This window comes from Lycorma delicatula, chromosome 1 (genome assembly GCF_047948215.1).
Source record: "Lycorma delicatula isolate Av1 chromosome 1, ASM4794821v1, whole genome shotgun sequence".
NCBI lineage: Eukaryota > Metazoa > Arthropoda > Insecta > Hemiptera > Fulgoridae > Lycorma > Lycorma delicatula.
The window spans coordinates 97,867,839-97,887,722 of NC_134455.1; positions in this window are offsets into that span (position 1 = coordinate 97,867,839).

Consider the following 19,884-nt stretch of genomic DNA (forward strand, 5'->3'; position numbering starts at 1 on the left):
TTATTCGCCTCATAAAGTAGAATAGCGTACGAAAATGAAGATCACCTATTAAGATTTAATTTTCTAACCAGATAATATACCATTGCGTCATATTTCCAGACATGATTAAACTTGTATCGATTTTTTCTTCTATTTCTCAAATAATATAATTTATTTTCAAGTTTTTCTTCTTTGATGGGGGGAATGTCTGTGTTATTCGTTATTTTTGTTGTTTACATACCCCTACTAGCAAAATTTCTTATCTATACTTGCATTATTTCAGGTTTTTTTTTTAATAAAATCATTTTACTTACACTGTAGATCGTCATTTTTTTTTCGAAGATAATGAGCTTTTTGATTTTTTTCCCCAAAAACAAAACTATATTTCAACTAATGTAGCAATATCTGCCCTGAAATATACATATTTTTTATGGAATCCAGTCTCTCATGTCCCATTATTACGTAACAGTATCCAGTTATAAGGTTACTACTAATTTAACGTTGTAAATTCTATACTTCAATCTCATTGATAAATCTTTTAACTGCCGTTAATGGCCAAAGGCTGCTACTGAATTACAAGCATTGAGATTATCTTTATAGATCTCTTTACTCATCATATTTCTTTTTATAGGATTTGCCTGTGATATGAATATTTCATTTTTAAATAATCCAGTTTCTTAATACCAAATTTAGTTTTTTATCTATCTTCAAGTTATTTATTCTCCAATTTGATTTTTTGTTTAATGAAAATTAAAAACAATTTTCTGAAGTTACTTCCTAAATATCACATTTAAATCGTAAGATATAATAGAGATTTTTACAGCCTCAACAAATAGTGTTAAAAATAGGCTTAATCTAAAACTCATTCCGGAAAAATCTGACGTGGACAACACATGACTTCTTTGTACGCCTATTAAATTACATTTACATATTTCTTTAAGATGAAAAATTCATAAAATTTTATTTCATTAAACAACTTCTGATATTTTTTTTTTTTTTTGGTTATTATTGAATTATTATTCATAGTAAAAATTTTTCACAATGAGACGTAAATAATTATTAATAAATCATTATATTTAAATTAAAAATAAAGTTAAAAAAAAACAGATGAAGTCTGATTCGGACCGATGTGCCTTGCCCTAAGATCAAAATATTTCATTAATTAAAATTTTATTTGGCTATAATTCTGGTACCAATGAAAATAAGAACTACTTATGATATAGCGTGGAAAAAAGCTCTCATGAGGGCCTATTACTGCAGTCAAGAAAAAAGAACAAAATCCAAACTGTTTTGTATTTTGGGCTTTTTTGAACGCTTTTCGTTCAATTGATTGCAATCAAAAGGGGAGGTGCACAACTACACGATACAAAAGTCCTAAATTCAATTTCAACATCATACGTCTAATCGTTTTTGAGTTATGCGACATACGTACATACACACGTATAGAATTCAGCCGATACTAGTCAAAATGGATACAGAGATGGCCAAAATGGATATTTCCGTTGAAATCTAGAAACCGAAATTTTTCGCGATCACGGTACTTCCTTTGCTTCATACAAGGAAGAAAAGAAAAGAGCTGATAACCCAGTTGTAGGTCTTTCCCGTCATGCGGGTAAAGCTGCGTTCCAGGAAAATCCTATACAAGTGTGGGTTTTTTTCTGATGCGTAGCACACACATAACACCTTAATTTAAAATACTTATCATTTGATTTAAATATAATATTTTTTTGTTTTTATCCAGTGATTTTAACTAAAACGCTAGCGCATACCGAATTTAATTTGCGTGGGGGTGACGGATAAACTAATGTAATTTCACAAATTACGTAGAAGAAATTTCGCTCGTACGGTCGGCAGACTGGTGTAGCTTAACGCACCAGGTATTGAGCCAACTTGGCAATCGAGGTCGAGACCCAGTTAAACCGAGTTACGTTTTTACACTCTAAATATTATTAATTTATTTAATTCTACTGCTCACCTCTGACGTCACATCATAACAGACGACTACAACAGCATATTTTAAGGGCGGGAGGTACGATTTTTCAAAAATGATTTTTGCAAATAACGTTATTTTTTTATTGTTGACAAATGTGCTTAAGAAAAATATGACCTTAATTAGGCGAAATCTCGAGATGATGAGAATGACCTTGCTCTACAGCCTCACCCCTTGATCTTTTAAGTTGAAAATTTAATGGCATTAATGCCCCATACATAGAAGTAATCCGACCAGGTTTGGTCAAAAATCGGATCAATAGTTCCGCAGATATAAGGTGATTTAGAGGACAATACCGAACACACACACGTACATAAGAAATTAACATTCGGAAAAGTGTCATCCGGTTTTTTGGGTTCCTTAGGTGTCAAAAGGTCAAAATCCTGTGAAAACCATAGATGCTCAAATTGCACCGATTACAATACTTTCCCTACTAGAGCTGTAGATCCGTATAGCGCTATCTAGACGGGAAAGTAGAATTACTATAAAATTTTGTTTACTTTTTTAATTCATAAGTCGATGAGAAATTAACATTTGCCGCATTATTATTACTGTTATTTTTTGTGACTGCAAAAATCTCAAAAAAATTAATTAACTTGATATGTTTATTTTCACTAATTTATTACTACAACATACGGTCATCCATTATTAATAGACTTAGCAGCTATAATATATGACTGTTTCTTGCATCAACATTGAATTCAACAACACTGAATTTTATTGATAATTGGATATGACAGTTCATTTACATCATGTACTGCTAGCATACAGGTACGTGTCAGAAAGGATAAATAGTTGTAAAATTCTGCCAATTTCTTCTCGCTCAATCTATACAAATCTGAGAAAAACGATCAATGTATTAAAAATAAGAGGAAGTTAATGATAATCCCTTATTATTGATATTAAGTCTAAAATTTGCAGTATTTATTTTTTCCTTTGTATAATTTATTTAGAAAACATGTTTCATTATCAACAGTGTGTTGCAGTTTATTTTACATATGAGGAACTGATGTTCCGTAGGTAAAGCAGGTTTCTTCAATCAGATAAAAGTTTGAGTTAACGGGTTAATGTCCTTTATGTGTAGGTGTTCAGGGTAGTCTATTTTTTATGGTGTTCTTTAAATAACTTATATTTCTGCATTACACACACACACACACACACACACACACACACACACACACACACATATATATATATATATATATATACACAAAAAATATTTTATTTTATAACTCTTTAAGAACACAACCGTTCTATATTATTAAAGAAAAATAAATACAAAAAAATAAAACAACGTTTTGCTCCAAATTCGAAGCTTTCTCAAGAATAACTGAAAATATAACCTACTTAATCTTGTGTTAAACAACTGGATTGGTCATATTATTCAACCAAGGTGGTCGGTGATGATTTGGTAGTTTCGGTATTAGTTATTTCTACTTATATATATTTTTTTTACTTTCATTACCTTTACAGTTTGAACTTATTCAGAAAAGTTTAAATAAATAAATTCTCTTAACTATTGTACTAATAGGCAAGTTGATCTCTATTTAATAGAGTTATAAAATTATCAGTTTGAAGTAGCTTATTTAAATAATATACATACAGAACACAATAGCTCTACAAGGCTACAGTTATCAGCACTAAAAATCACGTACTCTGCTTTACTAATTCTGTCAACAATTAATTCAAATATTTCTTTATTGTCATTTATAGTACGTTTCATGTAAAGTTTCAAACTTTTTTATAGCTACAACGTCTTAACTCACAGTAATTTTATGCAAAATAATAATAATTAAGTATGATGAAACAGCTGTTTACGAGTTAATTCTAATAAATTGTGCTTTCAGTAATTGACAGCTTATGAAAACAAACAAATTAACATTTTTCAGTCCAATTCAATAATTTTCCTTACACTGTGGTGAAAAATAAGCTGTGGTGAAAATTATAGTTTTAATTTTTAATTTCATTATTATTAAAGCAAATATCTTTGTATCACATTTTGGAAACATTTTTTTAACGAGATAGTTTTTTCAGATAAGGCTCGTTTCTCATTCATAAATAATAAATTTTGTATGTTTATATAAAAAAAAATTACTGCTTCTTTATTTGAAATTATGAATTGATCTAGAGAAAATAATACAAATAACGAATACATTTTTATTGTGCTTTTAAAATTGTTGAAATAAAAGTCCAGTTTAGTATGTATTAAGCTGTAACATTAGAGATATTCCAGAGAAATAGAAATATTGTAAAATTTATCCGCATAGATTGCTATACTGCAAAATCAGTTAATCTATTATTTTAGGAATAACTTAGAAAAAATATTGTAATAATGAACAGGAATATTGTAATAGACCTTTTCAAGAAATTTTATAGTAACGTTTCTTGCTAATTATAGCGATGAAAGATATTTGAAGATGTGATTCTCAATGAAACCGCTCAGTACCTAAGCTCCAACTATAATTGTATTAAAAAGAAGTTTTAAAGTAAAATTTTTAAACATATTCTTGCCTTACTAGTAAGAATAATTGTTAAAACATTTTTGTGATATGTTGGTAGAATGTGTATATAAAGGTATACAAATATAAAGGTATATAAAAGGTATATAAATGTGTAATAAGGTTTAAATTAAATTAAATATCAGATTTTTCCTTAACATAATTTAACTGAAAAGTTAATTTTTTTAAAATGATTCAAACATTTTAATAATACCATTTTTAAATTTTGTAAACGTAAAACCGTTTTCCGAAGCCTTCTTCTCTGAGTCAAATATACTGTCCCATATCTTTATGACAAACCAACCAAAATGCAAGTAATGTTCAGATTAGTACTGAAACCATTTTTCCATTATAATTACTAGGAGTAAAGCATTAATTTATCATTTTCTAAAATTTTCCAACTACACATTTTATCTTTATTTTACCACTTACAAAATAATAAAAAACGATATTGGAATCAGTATCGAGTAGAAAATATTTTTTCCATAATTATTATGTCGATGAGTTTCTATAATTTGTTAAAAAAAGAATATTCGATATATGATTTTCTTTTCCTTTTAATTTAGGATTAATATCATTAAAAAAATTGCCATTTTATTACAATTACGTATTTTGAAGTTAAATTATATGCTTTTTTGGTAATCTATTTTTATGGCTAAGCGTTTTAAACCACGTTGGCTTCGTTGCAGTAGCAATGTTTTGTGTTGTATGCTGATAATAACGATAGCTGTTGTAATATATTTAATTTGAGTTTAAAATAAAGGTATTTTAAACTTTTTATAATATTCTATTTTAATGCGTTATGTGGTAATTACAAAATTAATATTACTAATTTTGGTATTGTTTAGTTTTATGCTATTTAGTTTTTCATTTCTGTTTGTTTATTATTTAGATTTGGCTCGAACTAAAAATAATTTTTTATTTAAATATCATGATAAGATCTTTATTTATTATTATTACTTTATTTATTTTATTATTTCGGTTCCTATTATTATTATTTTTTCGGGTGATAACAATCAACAATCTTCGTTAAAAAGAAAAAAGTTATATGAAAAAAAAAATATTTTAAAATAAAATTGTCAGAAATTTATTAAAGTTCTTTTTTTTAGATTTTATATAACAAATAAAATATAATAATGGAACCTACGGTGTCATAATTACAGATGTTTTCTACCATTTATGAGTAAAAAAATTTAAAAGGAACTTTTATTAAATCAAGGGAAAGTTTAAAACCTGAAGAAAAATCTTTTTTTATTTGTATGTTAGGTATGTGATCTAGATAAGATAATTTTATTCAGAATGCTGATCTCATTACAAAATATTTTATACGTTACTTGTACTAGATGTAGAAAGATTATTGGTACTTGCAATCCGGGTAAAGAGGTTTGTTACGTTGAATAGGTCGCACAACACTCGTTGGCGTAATTACGCTGGCTGTCAACTCTTCAACTGATCTAGTTAAAGAACATGGTGATTCTCTTTTGATTTAGATTTTTCTTAAAATGTTAATATAAGTATTGGAATATTTATGAGTCGATACACGTTTAATGAAACACGTAATTGTGACATTGTAATTCTACAAACAAAATTTTACTTTGATTTAACTTAACATTCAGATAACAAGTTGAGTATATAGTATAGGTAGAGAGGTTATTCGTATAAAATAAAAGATACACGGTAACTACAAACATTCTTATCTTTTGATGTCGGTGACTAGTTCTCTTTGAATTCTTCAACCGCGTACTCACTCATATATCAAACTATTTTATACAACTCGCTTAAACATTTTGTAACATCATATATTTCATAAGTAACATAACTGTGTTGTATCCTATCGAAAGTCTTGAAAGGATTCTAACTATTACTATTCTAAGCGTACTCTGCATTACTAAAATTGTCAAAGTTAAAAAGCAATAAATTATTAGGCAATAGTATGAATAACAACGAATAGTTTACATTTATCAAGATTTTGCAATATTAAAAAAAAATAAAACAATATAGAAAATAAAATTGTGGGACAGTTCTATTACACGTTATAAAATGAATGATCTTTCGAGTTCTCTAATTCAAGGAGAAAGAAAAATACAATAATTAAACAAATATCAAATATTAAACAAAAATGTTCTTTAGTTTCACAAATGAAAAAAAAATTCTGGACCTCTGGATCATATGACCACATATTCTGGATCATATGGACATTACCACATAGCGAAGTAGAAAATAGGTATTATTTCTCTTCTCTTACGTTTACAAATTTCTATTAAATATCACTTAAATATTTTAATTATTTGACAAAATTGTATTTAAGAGACATGTTAGTTTTATTCTACCTGCTAATAAAATTAAAAGAAATAATAATTTTTTCTTTTAACTAACTATAATAGAATTTTTTTTGTCTTCAGTCATTTCACTGGTTTGATGCAGCTCTACAAGATTCCCTATCTAGTGCTAGTCGTTTCATTTCGGTATACCTCCTACAGCCTACATCCCTAACAATTTGTTTTACATATTCCAAACGTTGCCAGCTTGCATAAATTTTCCTTCTACATGTCCCTCCAATATTGAAGCGACTATTCCAGGATGCTTTAAAATGTGGCCTATAATCGATTTATATTTTTCAAAATATTAGAAAATTAATATTTTCACATTTGTTCTTGTCACAGTGGTATATACAAATCGGAATTTTCACTATAAATATAATTTATAAATCGTTGTATTGTATTATTTATCAATGTTTGCAGTAACTTTGCATGCCAGATTGAAGCAATGAACATAAAAAATTATTTTACAATAACAAGCGTTAAATCTGTTAAAAATTAAAAAAAAACAAACTGCCAAAAATAACTAAAAAAAAAAAAAAATAAATAGGATATCCGGCTACTGCAGAACATTACATATCAGTGTAATGTAGAAGTGCGGAGCACCTAAATTTCGGGCCATTGTCATTAAATCCGTGAAGGCTTTATGCCAATATGGCTGAGTCCCTCGAATATTACGCATCACAAGGTGGACGTTTTGAACAAAATTATTAGGCTGAACTTCATTTTGGCGTAAGCGACCACAAACAAAACCATTTTGCTGAGCTTTATGTAACTCTACAGTTGAGAGGGCTTAAAGCACATACTCGTTGGTTTGTAATCTCCTTTTCTTACTCATAACCTCTGATTGAAAGTAGTTAAGTGGAGTTATGGGTGCTGACCACTATTCTCAGAACCCATCGTCTGGAAACAGTTTTATCCATGTGAAATCCTCTGCCCTTCGTTTTCTTATAACGCTGATGGAAAGAGCTCTTTTACGCTTGATGAAAAGCTTGGGAAGAGCTGTTGATAAATAGATGTCGGACGGTCGTCGACAACATCAGGTAAAATGGAGTTCATATTTGGAATATCGGTGTCAATTGGCATTACATTAGTAGTAATGGTTTCACCGTCATATATATTATCTAAATCACCACATTCATTCTCATATTTAATATATATATATATTTGCAATATATATATATATATATATATATATATATATTCAAACTTATTTATATTATTCTCTATGACATTCCCGGTCCCGTAAGGATTACAACGCGGGGTCATACCTCTAAATAGGTTAAGCCGTTAAGCTGCTACGGTAAAACAAACAAACATACATACAACCAAAATACATTACAATTTTTTTTTGGGCAGTCGTGTAAAAAGAATTAAATTAATTTGTTGCAGTAGATTAGTAAATCCAATTTTTATTATAGTTGTAAAGAGGTTATGGCAGGTAAAAAAAACATTAGTACTATTTTCATTATGCCAAATATTTTACTCTGAGAGTAATAGTGTTCAATATACAGAAAATCCTAATTGAACAAAATGAAGGATTCATTTATAGTGCTGAATGTAAACAGTAATTTCAGTAGGGTTGTCCTGCTGACTTTAACAGTACATTAGATTCACAAAGACAACGAGAAATCATTTTATTCCACACATCGAAATATGTTTGACGTTCAGAAAATGCTTACTAATTTGACTAGATTCGAACTAGTTTGACTAGTTTTACTAGTTTGACGTCTGTACGTACGAATTTATCTCGCTTAACTCAAAAACGATTAGCCATAGGATGTTAACATTTTGGATTTGGACTGTTGTAAGATCTAGTTGTGCACCTCCCTTTTTGATTACAGTCCACTGAACCAAAAGTGTCCAAAAAAAGCTGAAAATCCCCCAAAATGTTGATTTTGGAGTTCTTTTAACTGCAGTAACAAGCACTCATTGACAGCTTTTCAACGATATATCATAAGTGGTACTTATTTTCATTGGTTCCAGAATTATAGCTAAAACAAAGTTTAATTAATGAAATATTTGGATCTTACAAGGGGAAGGCATATCGGTTCAAATCAGACTTCATCTCCTTTTTTCAGGTAGATTTCATAAGAAACTTGTAATGGGTACCATGATTCGACTTCCGGAAAATTTCAACATATTTTCGCGTTTCACATCCAAAACCAACCCACCGCGTTGGTCTAGTGGTGAATGCGTCTTCCCAAATCAGCTGATTTGGAAGTCGAGAGTCCCAGGGTAAAGCCAGTAATTTTTACACGAATTTGAATTCTAGATCGTGGATACCGGTGTTCTTTGGTGGTTGGGTTTCAATTAACCACACATCTCAGGAACGGTCGAACTGAGACTATCCAAATCTACACTTCATTTACACTCATACGTATCATCCTCATTCATCCTCTGAAGTATTATCTGAACGGTAGTTACCGGAGGCTAAACAGGAAAAAAAGAAAGACCCCCAAAACCGCCGTCTGTACAAAAGTTTATATATATATATTTTACTTTCTTGTCGACACGATAACTGCCGTAATTTTGCGCCAATAACTTTCAAATTGATACATAAAATATAACGACCCTAAATCTCAGTCGAGTTCGTTAATGGGCAAAATCGGTCCATGGGGGTGGAAGTTGGAGGGCTTTTTCGAAAAAAATAAATTTTGCTATAACTTTCTTATTAAGTAAAATATCGAATTCATTTAAAATTCCTACTTTTTTAGATAAGGGGAGAAAACCTATGATAGTAAATTTTTTTATATCACCAAAATTTGGCCAATGGTTGGAAAAAATGGGGTTTCGAAGACAAAAAAAAAATCATACCTCTCTTAAAATAACCTCGCTATCAAATAGGATTAAAGTGGTCGTTAGTTCTCTAAACATTACCTATAACATTTGTCTGTGTAAATTTTTTATATGACCTACCCTTACGGCGAGGGATGACAAAAAATATTACTGGAATTTTAATAAGATGGGGTTTGTCGTATGTTAAACATCTGAAACTTTTTTAATTAAACATGTGAAACTTTTTTTGCAACCATTGTCGTATTGGGTAAATTTGAAGTTTTTCTTAACTTTAAGGTGGAAATATTATTTATCTCTTACATATCATCGGTGAAATCTACCTGCGCCTTCCGGCGTGCCGAAAGGGATTTGTTATTTAACCTTTTTTTTTTTTTAATTTAAATATATTCTTTTGTTAATAACTTGTAACCTCTGCTTGTGAAAAATGTTTTGCGATAAATAATAATACATTTAAAAAATAACAGAAGTTATTAATGAAATACGATTTCATGAATTTTCATTTAACAAAAATCTGAATATGTAATTTAATAGGCGTACAAGGAAGACATGTGGTATCCACATCAGATTTTTTTATCTTTGTCTCCGTCACGTTACATAATTTTTTCATTTAATGTCTTGTGTTCTACTCATCCGTCTGTTATTCCAGTTACCTTCTTAATCTCTGTCTAGCCAATATCTTTAACTTCTATATAAAAATTTCTAGGATATCTAGGCTTCCTTAGAAAAATTTATTTTAGATGTAATTTTTTTTTTAGTTATTAATTTTTTTAAAAGTAACTATTATTATTATTATATTTTCTCTTTAATAGAAAGAGCTGGCATCAATAGCTATAGTCATTAGCCCAGTAAAAATTGTTAGTGTATGAACGATGCCGTGCCTAACCGGGGGATCCGAACACGGAACCTCCACACAAAATGCCGAGAAGCTACTTACCCAGCTTCGGAGGTCGGTAAGTTCCAACCTACTCAGCCACAAACCTCCGTGGCTGAGTAGGTAGCCCCTCAGCATTTCGTGTGGAAGTTTCGATTTTGAATCCCGGTCAGGCATCTTTTCATATGCCATCAATTTACACCGGGCTGATGACCATAGCTGTTGATTGCTTTTTCATAACAAAAAAATATATTATTTTTGTTTTTTGTATATTTTTTTATAGAAATAATAAAACCTTAGATAAAAATAATGTGAATTTAAAATCCCCCTAAGAACTTATTATTTGAGGCCTAAGTTTTTTGTATAACAACTTAGAAAAATATGCCAAAGGTTACTGTGTTACATTCACCGTTGTAGCTATAGAGCTAAGTTGCAAGAAGGAAAGTATGGCAATCCTTCTAAAAATGGTGAATGGGTTTTTTTGGCATTTCTCATCGTTTCACTTTGATCACCAGGGCTCCAAAAAAACAAAAAAAAAAAGGTTAGCGGTAATATTTAAACGTACATATACGTATGTGTGTTGGCGTCTTTGAAGCTTAATCAGTTTGACTGGATAAACAGAATTTGATTACATTTGGTACCAAATCTCTTGTATAAGAGGTAAATTGTAAAAGTTTGAGGTCAATATCTCCAGGAGCTGGGGTAGATATTTTTTTGGGGTCAATTTTCTCAAAACTTTGTAAATAAAACCCTACTTTTTATTAAGCACAGTACGTGCCTGAATGCTTATCTTACTATTTTAAAAAAATTTGGCCTCAAATTTATACTGTTTCCCAATAAATCGAAAAAACTATCTTTTTAAGTATTGGATTTTTTTTAACCGAATCTTTTTTATATCTTTAAAGTATAGTAGCAGTGTAAGTGGCCCCAAAAAAATACATTGGGAGCAATATTAGGCTTGGGGGAGCCAATCAAAGTTTAAAAATATCGATTTTTCTGAAAGCTTTTTAAAACTTTTATTAATAATATTACAATAAAGTTTCAGCACATTTCACCCCCAACACCAAAAAAAGGAATTTTAGGTAACTTTTTATTGGTTAAACAATTTTCGGTGGAATACAAAAGATTCAACTGACGTAATTTTAACACAGTTTCTTCCATTTAACATAGTAAACGTAGAAAAATAAAAATATTTTCATGAGTGGGGGATCAGAAAAGTGTAAAAAAATATTTTATTTTATTTAACAAACTTTTTCAAGTATCATTATTTTTCCACTATATAAGAATAAATAAACAAGAAAGCTATAAAAGTGTAATTATCAGGTTTTATATATAGTCATAATAATAATAATAATCAGGTTTTCTAAAATTCTTACTAGTTATTTAGTGAAATATCATGTTTTTATTAAAAAAATTGAAATATAATTTTTTATTTTAAAATTACAACATAAAATTTCTGTTGGTACAGAATTTTGTTGCTTAAAAATATAATTTAATCTTCCTAATAGACGTAATATTTTGTTATAACTGAAATAATGCAGCCTTGTTCTTCTGTGCTATAGAAACGTATAGCGAACACGGCGCAGCTAGCAGCTAACTGTATAGGATGAGAATCCTTGAACTGGTTTGAGCAGCGCGTGAAATACGCACTTGGGATCCGCCCCCTGCTAGGCATGCGTCCATTAGCCCCTTCGCTCCTCAAACTGTTTTCTACAATCACTCGGCTCTGCCTTATTCTTAACCATTCTATAAAAAATAAATAATATTTTTAATAACTGTATGTTCAATTTTTTTTTTATCCTTTTTGATTAGCAGCATTAGGTCGCTGATAGATGTAGATAGCATTTCTCATATTTACATTATATCTTCACAATTAAGGCACAAATACAGTCAGCAAAACCTTCTGAAATTTATTGACAAGTACATCTGAAATCAGTAATCATTTTTAATTCCGTCTTATAGTATTGTATATTAATCTGATCTCGTGCACCAGTTCATTTCTATACAACAATAATATTATAAAAAAATGTATAAAAAAAACAAATTAATTTTCTGTTTTAGTTTAAAAATAATTTATTTTTAATTATGAAATGATTAAAAAATAAGATAAGCACTAATAATAATAATTAACAAATAAATAAATGTCTAAAATTAAAAAGAACGCAAAACATGTTGAAATATTACATCAAGATTTTTTTGTTTTCTGGGCGAAAAACGCTTTCGCGTTATCATCGCTGGGACAAGATATATGTTGTGATAAAATAAAGTTAAAAACTGATATTAAAAATTAATTAAAAACTAAACTCTAGCAACAAAAAATACATCTTAAAACGAAAAGTCCTATAATTTATGCCACAAACGAAATTAAACTACAATGGATACAACAATAAAACGGTAAATTAGAAGAATAAAAATTACTATCCAGCATACGCAAAACGGTAGACACAGTCGAGAAGCACCGTAGATATAATTAAATTCTTGAATCAAAATGCACGACCTTTATAAATCGCAAGACATTCGATATCAGTTCAGTATTTCTCAATATTTTTCGCATGTCAGCTCCTAGTTTAAACTTGCGACACAATCCGCCACAAAACAGATAAAATCCAAACCGATGTGGTGCACTGTTAGTTGACAGTCGTAGCGAGCAGAAAGGGGTGCATCTGTTTACATCATCAGATATCCATTAGTGAGCCTATTTTTCCCTATTCGTAAACGGAAAATAATAACCTCCTTTCGACGGTTCTTTCTGAATGAGAAGCTTCACGGTGACACGTGCGCTTAGTTAGATGAAATTGTTTATTAATAGTATCATGTCATTCACTTTACCACTCATCGTGAGCTACTCTCTTCAGGAAACACAAAATTGTTAGAAGCAACGCAATTGGTAAAAACGGAAACAGTCTCTTTTGTCGCACTATCTGTGCGCTCATTGTCTGAAATTCCAATATGGCTGGGGAACTAGCAGAAGCTCACTGTTATATTACATCTAGTCATTTGCGAAATGATATACTGAATCTCACATAAAACTGGGTATCTGGAGCACATGCTACTAATCGCCTGTAATGCACTCATGGAATCCAAACAAACAAGTGAATGTCGAAATGTTGGGCTAATTATTCTTAACGCCTTATTATTAGCAAACAGCTACGCAATGAAAATACTGGCGGTGCTGTGGAGGCCAAATATATATGTTCTGTTCTCCTACAAAATTAACGTTTTTAGAGCCATCCGTATAAACTGTAACATTAGGATTCACGCTATTTATAATATTATAAAATTTGTTTCGCAATATTATCGGATTTTTGTTCTTTTTATTGTACTGACAAAGATCAAGCAGTAACTAACGGGAGAAAGCCGCCAAGGAGGGGTAATAACATGGATCAGCAGTAAGGACTGAAGATAATTGTGTATTTAGAGCTGTACAAAGACTGTGATGTCTAGCGGGGCAATGGTTCTCGGCTGTTTCTGATATCGATTAACATTCAGGTTCGAGAATACCATAACAAAAGTTGGATGTGTTAGTTGCGCTTTAATTCCATCCACGTAGGATCATATCAATTGCTTTCGCATATTCCAAAGAGGTGGCGCACCACTGTCCACCAGCAGACTTATCATAAGCCTTGAGCGAAATGCACCCATGGAAAGACGGATAAATGAATAATTGACTGTATCGAGCATCTTCAGAGCAATGTTCCGCACTGACGAATAAGCTATGCAGCCGAAGTCAAAACGGGAATTAAAAAAATAAAAAGCGGGAATTTTATTAATAAAGTAAATTATTTACATTTTAGTAAAAAATATTTTATTATCAATACATTAAAAGCCCAGTAACAATAAATAATATCAACGAGAAAAGTAAATACCTACAAAAAAAGAACTGTTAAATGAACTCAATAAAAATCGTATAATTTTAAAACCAAAAGCATACATAAGACAGTATAAGATTAAAAAAATGCTATCATTATTATTATTTTAGTTTTACGGGTATTATTATTACTGCTACTGTTTTATTAAATATCTGAGGAATCCTCAGGTAAAACTATAAAACATCTTATACAGCAAGTATAGTAGCATAGCCACACAATCCTATATTTTTAGACGAATTTCCTTTCTTAATTGTCAGAGCTATTTTGATTACCTACGCAACAGATTGCAGGTGTTAAAAACAGCATTCTGTATTGTTATGTGAAGTGTGCTACGTATTTGCAGCGAATGTAATTCTTCTAGCGAAGAACAAGGAATTTCAACCATTGTTCCAATGAGTAGAAAACACTAGCCTGATTACATTTTTCGCACAGATTTTTCTCGCCCCATTTCTTCTAGATCTAACCATTAGAGATCAGTATTTCGAGATCTTTTCGGTGTATTGACTATTTATGTTTGATTCAAGTGGAATCGTCACATCAATGATCTGTGTAGCTTTATGTTGTTTGTCCACAGAGACGATGTCCGGTCTGTTGTTTTTCACTGGTCTACCCGTCAATATCGTTAGGTGGTAATATAGCTTATATTTTTCATTGTACAAAACGGATATGGGATATTCACCTATACATTAAGGGCCCTTTCTAGATAAATCTTCTTGTGTAAAATCTTTGCTATGTCATTATGATGAGAGGTATACTAGCAAGTAAACCTTGCTACCTTCCAATCACATGGTCTATCGATTTGTTGCCGGTTTGACTACATAGACTATATACATCTGAAGTTATAGTTGGTATTTTACAGCATGCTTCCAATAATTGCGAGTACAAAACACCTGGTTTTGGATGGCAAAAGCCAGATTTTCAGTTTCGGCAAATAATTGCCCGTGTTGCAACCAGGCAAAGGAAATAGCAAAATCCAACGAGTAGTCATAAACAAAGACAATGTAATATATATGCAGATGCAATGAGCAGTCAAACAGATGCAATATCCATTTCATCATCGTCACTGGAGATGTCACCTTGTAGTTGGCTGTAGGTTGTCTTGTTCAGTGAGAGGAGATTATAACACTTATCATTTTCTACGAGTTCCTATGAAGCTGGGAAGTATTTCTTCTTTCAATAAGCATGTGTGTGTGTGTTCGCGTATGTCATTATTAAGAGAATAAGCGATTAATGTGATAAAATGGGGGCGACTTCTTCTGTGGCATGCAACAAATTTTACTGGATTTACCTCACAAATATACGAATAGAAATTTTCAGAACAGTAATATTATCTCTCACAGAGATGGCAACCGAATAACCTATTTTGTTTTAAAGAAGAAATATTTACTGTCTTTTAAAAATAATGATGTCTAGAAGTTTTCCATTTATTATTATTGTTATTACTACTGTAATTTATTGAGTACTTGACTAGATTCCTGAATTTATTTAACATTTACGTGACTCACAACTCGTTTGTACGACTCGTTTGCAACGAAAAAGGTAGTTATAAATTATTATTTTATTGATTTATTAAAATCAATTTATCAGTTCTACTAAACAGATATTATATATATATATGAACTATTTAGTAAATCTGTATCTTATATCTTAGATGTAAATTACTTGCAACCGTAAGAGACAAATTCAGGTAGGCGATAACGAGTATAGAATGGGTGTTAAGATTTACGGTGACAAGGCTGAGATGGATTTACGGTGGTTGATGTTAGGAACTTGGGTGGCAGGAAGCCTGTATAGGCCTAGCATTTATACAGCTGGGCGTAGTCCCACCAGGAGGCCACCATTCATACATCTGGATATACTTACTGCTCCTCTATTTATATTAATAATATTAATTTTACTCAATTATTTTACTCAATCAGGTGTCGATTACAACTTAATATAAATATATTTATCTAAGAATTTGTTCGTTCCATAGTTCATTATTTTATTTATCAATAAATAATTTTATTATAACTATTTTAATTAAAACGAGAACGATTTTTGTAAACGTAATTTAGTTACTGTCAGTATGGATCTTGTCATGATTTAAACACATATGATAACGTTTATAAAAATAGATCTAATTTTGACTTAATCTATCGTCATTTACGAGTAGCCAATGTTACACATTATTATAAGTTGATATATATATATATTTTAATTCTATATTTATTTTTTTCAATAAAAAAATCTCTTTTTCTTTGATATTTATAAATCTAATAGTAATTGATAGAATACTTTATAAACAATAGTATAAATTTTCTCCTTGATTTTATACGATTATAATTTTTTTCATTATAAAAACTTTGCATTTTGTTTTATATCAGAGTAATACCCCCGCGAAAATTTTACATTGTTTATGTTTCTTACACATTATTCTGTTAAATATTTTTGCCGATTGTAACAAAATAACGTCCATAAATTTAGTGTACTTAAAAAAAAATATTTTACAGCGAAAAGCTACAAAATATTTTTAAAAAACCTGCAATAGCAATGAAAAAAATAATTATAAGAATTGCAATAAATTTGCTTTATTTTTAAAAAAAAAAAAAATAAATTTTTCAAAAAAGCTAATAAAGCATAATTTTTGTAATATTTTTTTTTTTTTTTTTTTTTTTTTGAATTTTTATGGGCATCGACTGCTAAGGTCATTAGCCCTCGTCACATTCTTTAAAAATAAATTATTATCTCCATCAGGATCGTCATATGTAAGGGTGTAAAGGGCCCTTACATTTTATTTAAAAACACAAACTTCACAATAAACATTAAAACATGAAAGACAAGGACAATCACAAACACTTACGGGGTGTAAAGGGCCCCAATATTAAAATTTGAGATAGGTTCTCAAAAGACCATGAACTTAAAATTATAATTAATCTTATCAATACCATATCTTCTTTCTTTCTTCTATATGTATATATAAAACTACCACTTAGAGTACCTTTTACCACAGCTTTAAACTTCCATTTTATAGACTTTTAAGAAGTCCACTGGCGTGTAAAAATGCAACTATATTTTCTTCATTTCCATTATTCAGATCAGCACTAATATTATTTGTAAGTCGGAACCTCTTTCTGAGGTCCTCATATATGGTACACTCTTCTATTAGATGCTTGATTGTCAGTGTTTTATTACAAACACCGCACATTGGTCTCACTTCGCCGGTTAACAAATATAAATTTGTTAATCGCATGTGACCGATTCTAAGTCTGGTCACCGCTACTTGTTCACGGCGAGTCAACTTAAAGTCGCTTTTCCATTTATAAGGAGAAGTTTTAACTGAGTTTAATTTTGTATTTAAACTCCTCCATTCAGCGTTCCACTTATTTCTTACTATGTTTGTTAGACGGTTTTTAACATCTGCCACTCTTACAGGAAATGCATCCAAATCATCGCAGACTGTTGCCTTTCTGGCAGCTTCGTCTGCGATTTCATTACCTGTAATACCAGCATGCCCTGGAGTCCATACAAATACGCATCGCTGTCCTCGTTGTTTTAGAACGTATAAAATGGACAGGATGTTTGCAATTAGGACATCCTTAATATTCTTGTTCCGAATTGCGACGAGTGCACTTAATGAGTCGGAACATATTAGCACTCTCTCTTTGCAATAGTGTTCAGTGTAGCGAAGAGCTTGCTGAATTGCAGTGAGTTCTGCCGTGTAGACACTGGCCACATCTGGCAGTCTCCAAGAGTGGGCTTCTTCATTTACATATATAGAGCATCCAACACCATGTTCGGTTTTAGAACCGTCAGTATAAATTCTAATATGTTCTTCGTAACTACTGACGGTTGCTAAAAATTCCTGCTGGATGATCACTGCTGGTTTCTTTTTTATTTCTCCTTGAGAGAGATCCAAACTTGTATTTACCGCTGGCAAGAGCCATGGCGGTATTTCTCTAGTAGAAATTGCTAGTGTCTCTGGTATAGCAATTTCATATTTTCTTCTTAATTCGTGGTACCTAATTCCGGCTGGTCTGGAATAGGTATCACGACGTTCGTATAATGCAGCCATGGGATGATTCATAAACAATTTATTATTTATATGAGCAGGGAAAGCCCATATATTTGCTGCATATCTTAACAAGAGGATCTCTCTTCTATAATGTAGTGGCATTATTCCGGCTTCAGACATCAGACTAGCCGCCGGACTTGTGCGGAAAGCACCTGTTGCGTATCTTATTCCGCTATTATGAACTACGTCTAACTTTCTTAAGTGCGACTTTCTAGCGGATGAATATACGATACATCCGTAGTCTAGTTTAGATTGAACCAATGCTTTATACAATCTCAATAATGTCTCTTTGTCTGAGCCCCAATTTAAATTCGATAAACATTTTATAATGTTTAGGGCTCTTTTGCATCTATCACTCAAGTCCTGTATATGTAATCCCCAGGTAAGGGATTTATCCAATACTAGTACTAAATATCTTACGCTATATTTATATTGTATTGGATTATCGTCGATTGTCAACGCAGGACTTTGATGAGGAATTCTCTTCCTACAAAAGTGTACGCAGCACGTTTTCTCTGGTGAGAATTGGAATCCGTTATTCCTTGCAACTTCATTTAGAACATTGATCGCTCGTTGCAATTTGTACCTCACCATAGCAGTCTTGTTGCTGGTATACACAATTGCCAGATCATCAACATAGACGCTTTTGCTGATTTCTACTGGAATGGCTAGTATCAATTTATTAATGGCAATGGTAAACAAGGTACCGCTCAACGGCGAACCCTGCGGTATGCCATTTTCCAAGATTCTTTCACATGAATATTCATTGTTGACGCGTACTTGGAAGGTACGGTCATTCATGTAGTTGCTGAGCAGTATAGGCAGATTGCCACGAATGCCCCATTCATGTATCTGGAGCATTATACCAGGACGCCAGGTCATATCGAAAGCCTTCTGAAGATCAAAGAAGACTCCGACACAATGTTTCCTTTTAATAAAGCTGTTATATATAATGTCCTCTAAGCTGATCATTTGATCAGTGGTAGAATGGTATTGTCGAAAACCTGCTTGATACGGTGATATCAGGTTTTCTTTTTCCAAAACCCAGACGAGTCGATTATTAATCATTTTTTTCAATACTTTCCCCATAGCACACGTCAAAGAAATAGGACGGTAGCTATTGGGGTCTGTTAAATTTTTATTTTTCTTTGGTACTGGAACAACATGAGCTTTTTTCCACTGCTGCGGGTACGTTCCATCCCACCATATTTTATTATAAAGTTCTAATAATCTACACTTTGCAGTGGTATTCAGCTGCCTGATCATATTGTAGTGGATTTCATCCGGACCAGCAGCTGTGTTACCTGATTTTTCCAACGCTTTCGTGAATTCTTCCATTTTAAATGGTACATTATATGAGTAATTATACTCAGTTCCAAAATTTAGTAGACCTTCGTGTTCTTCTTTTTGGTTCGAAAACCTTCCTCGTAGTTGGCCGTTTTGCTGGCCTTTTCGAAATGATTGGATAACAGCTCTGCAATTTCATATGGAGTATCTTTTATTTCA